Source organism: Littorina saxatilis, linkage group LG8, assembly GCF_037325665.1.
Source record: "Littorina saxatilis isolate snail1 linkage group LG8, US_GU_Lsax_2.0, whole genome shotgun sequence".
NCBI lineage: Eukaryota > Metazoa > Mollusca > Gastropoda > Littorinimorpha > Littorinidae > Littorina > Littorina saxatilis.
The window spans coordinates 31,153,681-31,159,933 of record NC_090252.1 but is presented as its reverse complement, the minus strand read 5'-3'; the positions used below and the strand labels follow the sequence as shown (position 1 = coordinate 31,159,933).

The 6,253-nt window shown below is 42.6% G+C and overlaps 1 protein-coding gene across 2 annotated transcripts in view; it reads right to left on the bottom strand.

Annotated features, from left to right (window-relative positions):
- The window catches only part of LOC138973282 (uncharacterized), a 19,630-nt gene extending 15,642 nt beyond the window's left edge, over positions 1–3,988 (bottom strand). The window contains exon 1 of one of the 2 annotated variants that reach the window (XM_070346003.1): positions 3,834–3,988. The gene's annotated coding sequence lies outside the window, so the exon portion shown is untranslated. The remainder of the gene's footprint in view (positions 1–3,833) is intronic. The other variant, XM_070346002.1, reaches the window with a different exon arrangement.
- Between the last annotated feature and the right edge of the window lie 2,265 nt (positions 3,989–6,253).

Here is a 6,253-nt window from a genome sequence, read left to right as displayed (position 1 = left end):
AGATCTGGCCCGACCCTTGACATCCGATAAGACCATCCCTCGACTTGGACTCATACCAAACATCAAAACCCTGACTTCTTGTTGCGACGAGTTGTGATGTTTCGATGAAATAATGTCGTACTATGGTGGGGTTTTAAGATATTACTACATTTTACTTTTTAAAGAAATGAATGAATCAATTAATTCCCACTAGCACTGTGCACAGAGCCCAGGCTGTTCATTTTTGGTAGGTGACCAAGTCGAAGGATGGTCTTCTTCTTCTTCAGCGTTCCAGAATGTGTCTGGTTACGTGTGAGCTCGTTTGCCCATTTGGGTTTCCCACACAATACTCTCAGAGCATAGTCAGCTTCACCCCGCTTTCGTTGAGTAGGCATGCTGTGGGTATTTTCGTGTTTCCATAACCCACCGAACTCTGACATGGATTACAGGATCTTTTCCGTGCGCACTTGGTCTTGTGCTTGCGTGTACACACGAAGGGGGTTAAGTCACTAGCAGGTCTGCACATAAGTTGACCTGGGAGATCGGAAAAATCTCCTCTCTTAACCCACCAGGCGGCAGCGACCGGGATTCGAGCTCACGACCTCCCGATAAGGAGGCCGACGTCTTACCACCACGCCACTGCCTGGCCAGATCCGAGATGGTGTGCCGAACAGTTCTCACGGGAACGAGTGTGCGGGCCTGTACTGAATATCTGGTTTCAGTTCCAGTCATCTGTTATGTAAGATTTCGCGCAGAAGTGCATGTGTTTACATAACTTGATAGTCCGGTTACAGGCTTGGTAGGTAGACATGTTCGTAGAGGTTACATGCCGAGTCTCAGTGATTATTAAAAATAATGGTCGAAGTTAGCGGATCATGAAAAATGCGAGCTTCAGCGAGCTTTTTCATGACCGCGAACTGAGACCATTATTTTTAATAATCACTGAGACGAGGTGTGTAACCTCTTTATTCCTCCTTTCTTCAGTTATTCCAAAAAACCAGGAGTTTTTGTGCGAAAGTTTGATCGAATCCGAATCACTCAACCAGTCAACCTGCGCAGGCGATCGATTAATGCGCGGTTGTATAGTTCCGTGCAAATCATTCCATTCTGTTAAGACTTCTTTTCAGTTTCCCTGTTTTGGACTAAAATCAAGTACACAGATATGCTGTTATTCTGCTGTGGCGGTAAAGGCAGATATTGTGTGTTCTGTTTATGTTTTAGTATCGCTTAGTAAATGTTCTTTCGTCAAATGGGACTAGCAGACGAACTTTTGCACCCGTGTTCCAACGTTAATTACTGTATGAAGTTCAGTTTTCTGGGGAAAATAGTGTATGAAACCGCTTTATGTTGTTTAAATTGATGAGATGTGTGCATTTGGTTGCGTGTGATCTGTTTATAAAATGAAATATTGTTGAAAACTGACCGTCGGATTGCAGTCAGTGTTGTCGAAGAAACTGCGTTAAAAGAAGGGGAACTACTCTTGTCGCCAGAGTATGAGTTACTTGCCTTGGGAATTTGCTTGTGATGAACGGTTTGTGCACGGCAGATCTAGATTCAGAAAACAACCGAACTCATGGATTTTATATGGAGATTCATGTGTTCAGGCCTGTAGTTGTTAATTTAAATGCGGTATGTTTGTATTGTTTGCTCCAGAGATGTATACTTCGTACGTATAGAGCGTTCGGAACTTTTCAGTCGCAAAAGTAGTACCGAAACAGAACAGCTTCTCAACCCATTGCACTATCGAGGATTCAGGCTGTTGCTGGCTCGTTATTTGTTTGGTTGCTGGGTCATTATCGAAAAATAACTAGCTCTACAAGTTTACAGAGGTAAAGAAGCAGAGGGGGGAATAACTGTTTTTATTTGTTGCACTGACTTTAGAAAAGAAAACACATCCAGGGCTGTGTGGTTTTAAATTCTAGTAACCTGTTATGTTATCTTTTGCATGGGGGGGGGGGGGGGGACGTATAGTGTTTACATTCTATACGGTGGCAGGTGCTTAGAAGAAGGTAAACATATTCCTTTGTGTATATGTAGGATATGGCGTTTTCTTCAAAATGAAAACAAGTTTGAATTGCAGGTTATACAATCAAGAAGGTAAACATATTCAACTACTGTATGTGAATGTAAGATATGGCGTTTCCTTCAGGATAAAAACAAGTTTGAATTGCAGGTTATACAGAAAGGTCAAGATATACAAATATTTGAATGTAAGATATATGGCATTTTCTTCAGGATGAAAACAAGTTTGAATTGCAGGTGACCCAGCCACGGTATACATATATATAGTGTTGTTCTGGCAAAGCCTGGGTCAAGTTGGACCTGGACTGAACATATGTCCAGATTTCCTATAGCTACAAAACAATCTGTCACAGAGAAGCTCCTACATGCCAACACTATCGGACAGTCGACCAGCCAGGAGTCAGAACAATGCGTCTGATCAAACAAGTATGCGTCATTGACCGACGACCGAGGCTTGGAAACAACGGCATGCTGTACTCACGCCCATGTGTACGGCTTTCCTTAGGCGGTGAACATGTCAAGCAATGATGCAGAAATACTGAAATAGCTATACCCTCCACAAATACCTTATGACACAAACCGTGTCATAAAGTGTGTGCATGAATCCGGTATCTGCCTGTCCACATGCCTCAGTGTACCACGGACTCCCCATGCAGTCCCGGCCCGGCAACCCCCCCCCCCCCCCACCCCCCTCCGGCAACACCTTTGCAGACATCCAAAACTGCATGATGTGGGAAACAAAATCAAATCTGAACAAGGAGGTCTTCTTAAAACGGAGTTTAATTTACAGAAGTAAGGAAGAGAACATCAGAAAAAGCAACCGTGAACGTCCTAGGGGGGAGGGGAGGGTCTTAAATCGGGGGTGGGGGTGGTGTGTCTTAACATGAGGGTTTCACTGTACCGAGAGGCAAACATGTGCAGTGCATACAGAAATATGGAAACGCGGCTAAATGATATCATCCGAACGAACTAAAGGAAGGGCACTGCACACTCCCACTCACTCCCTGTGCTGTGGAGACGCAGAGCAAGATGCAGCCCACATCCTGCAGGACTGCAGGAATCTCCAGCCCCTGAGGAGAGAGATCTGGACCAGGCCGACGACCCTCCACGAGAAGCTGCATGGACCTGTGAAGGCTCTACATAAGACCACCGACTTCATTTCTAGAGCTGGACTCCAAGTGTAAAGGCGAACGACAAGAAGAAGAAGAAGACTCCCACTCACCTCACTGAAGTTTACAACCACACTTTCAGTGTTCCTGTTGACAGCCATCGATAGAAAACCCATACAACAATCCATTAAGGCCAGGCAAGATTAGATATAGATAAGACGAGACGAGATAAAAGATGAGAAAAGAAAAAGGAAAGAAAAGGGAGTAAAAAAAAAGATATGATAAGCAAAGATATGAAAGATATGATAAACAAAGATATGATAAACAAAGATATGATAAACAAAGATATGATAAACAAAGATGAAATAAAATCGGACGATATTTCTAAAAACCCATACAAGTCCTTATTGACGCATACGCTGCAGAAAGTCGAACAAGTGACTTCTTTCAAGCGTTGACTGACACACCATGAGCAATTCTATGCGCATACTCAAAAGAATGACAAATGAAAACGGTAAAACGTACACGAATACTGAGAAATCCTACACTATTGCACCTTTTGAAAAATCCCAGCTCGTCTGATAAACGTACGCGAAGAGTGACAACTCCAACAGCTATTCTTACTTTCGCAAAACCACGTCTGTCATTGTGTATACAGAACAGTCGAGTAATCGTACAATATAGTGTAACTTTCGTAACAACAACTCTGAAATCAGTACTTACGCGAAATCAGAGCGAGAAATCCGACACTATTCCAACTTCTGCAAAAGCATGTCGGCGAAGTATGCACGAATAGTATGAGCTAAAGTCACGTCTCACCACGTCTGAGCTAAAATCACGAGTTGAAAGCAGGAAGAATAAAACCACTGTCAACCCAGTTTTAAGTCTCCAACCATGAACTTTATAAACAGCCATGAAGGGTCAGAGAGAGAGAGACAGTACAGGCACCCGCACTGATAAAATAAACTCGTTTGTAAAAGATGTTAACTTACAAAACCATCAAGGACAGCAACGATGAATACGAAGACAACAACAACAACGACAACAACATTGACAACACCGACGACAACGACTTGACAACGACAACAGCAACAACGGCACAAACAACAACAACAACAACAACAACAACAACAACAACAACAACAACAACAACAACGACGACGACGAGACGAGAAAAATCCTAAAACAGGCAATATTAGATAAGTTGAGACGAGACGAAACGAGACAAGACAAGACAAGAAAAGCAAAATAAATAAAAATAAAAAATAAAATATTATACGAAAAGATCTGATAAGATGAAATACGATTTGACGATATTTCTGAAAACGGTGGAATACATCGATCGCATCTATAGGCCTACAAACGCACACAGACCGTGTTACTTTCAGCATTTGCATTGATATAGACTGCAAATTGTTATAAAGTGTCACTGTCAAGTCTCTCTCTCTCTCTCTTTCTCTCTCTCTCTCTCCGCGGCCCACCCCCTCTCTCTCTCTCTCTCTCTCTCTCTCTCTCTCTCTCTCTCTCTCTCTCTCTCTCTCTCTCTCTTGTCTTTGTTCTTTCTGTCTGTTCGTGCTAGTTTTCAAGTAACAATTTCAATTCATGACTCATTTGGCGGAAAGAAGACCGTCAAGACGAACACTTAGAAGTTAATAAGTTCAGTCGCGTGCCTGTGAAAGAAGCACCGAGTAATATCCCACCGAACACAGTGCGACTTATGACGGCCATTTGACATTGCGTGTTATATGATTATATTGTATCACACAGTCACAAGTGGATGAAATACTACACTAGTATAATAGGCTTCTGCACAGTTATAGTATGGAAAATATGTTGGGCGCTGTGCGTGATACATATCACATTGCAAAAAGCTAGTATGGCAGAGCAGAATGATACGTTTCTCTCATACAGTTCCAACATGTCTCTTTCACAAACTTTGTACACACTTCTTCCTGTGCAAACATTCACCATCTCAGGACTGGCCAGGCTTTGTAATGGTATAAGACCATCCCGGTTCTAGACTAATTGCCCGAAGGATATCTATCCCCCCCCCCCCCCCTCCCACAACTGTCCCCTAGACAATTGCCCCTCCCCCCCCCCCTTTCCACAACTGCCCCCTAGACAATTGCCCCCCCCCCCCCCCATTCTCTTCCATGTGTTTACAGAGTTTGTATGTGTTTTATTTTTGTTTTGAGGTATATATTGATAATTCAAATATTTTGTTTATGATTGACTTGTATCTCCATGGTGCATCCTGGTTTCAACTCACACACACACACACACACACACACATACACACACAAACACACACACACACACTGGGACACACACTCATCGCACACACACACAATCATCACAAACAAACACACACATTCCTTCCTAACCCCAAAAGTGGGTTCATAGCCGATAGTGCACTTGGACTACAACGGCACTGCGCGCAGTGCCTTTGTAGTGCGCTTGCACTACAACCGCACTGACTGCAGTATCCGCTCCGGCATGGACGAATTTGACACTAAAAAAGGCATAAAATTTGACCTATTTCGTAGCACACACACACACACACGATTCAGTCAGTCACTGTAAAACTGAACAACAACACAAATCTCAAAGGATGGTTAACATGGGGAGGAAGGTACTGCACTATTGAGAGGGATTTGGATGACTGATGTCATGTGCCTGTAGATAGCTGTCATTTTAATTCAATATTTAGGCATGTTTATAAATGAGAATTATAAGTGACTGGTATAATGTGCATGCAGCAGACATTCGAACACTGATGCGCGTGTGCACGCACACCGACACCCCATGTGCACACACACACACACACACTAAAAATCCGTAAACGCACACACTACAAATCCGTACACACACACACACACACGCGTACACACTGCAACTTTTAGCTCAATCGATTCACAAGAACATATAGATCAATATATATGCAATATATATGCTTTACTTTATTTACATTTATAAAGCTCTTGAATTTCATATAACATCTCTGCAACACTGCATTAAGGCAATACTTTACAAGAAAATATAAGTATACTCAACCTTTTCATGAACCAACAATTAATACACATTATTTATGACAAAAAAACACACCCTCTTTTGCCTTTAATCCGAGGTAATTCTGTACATGT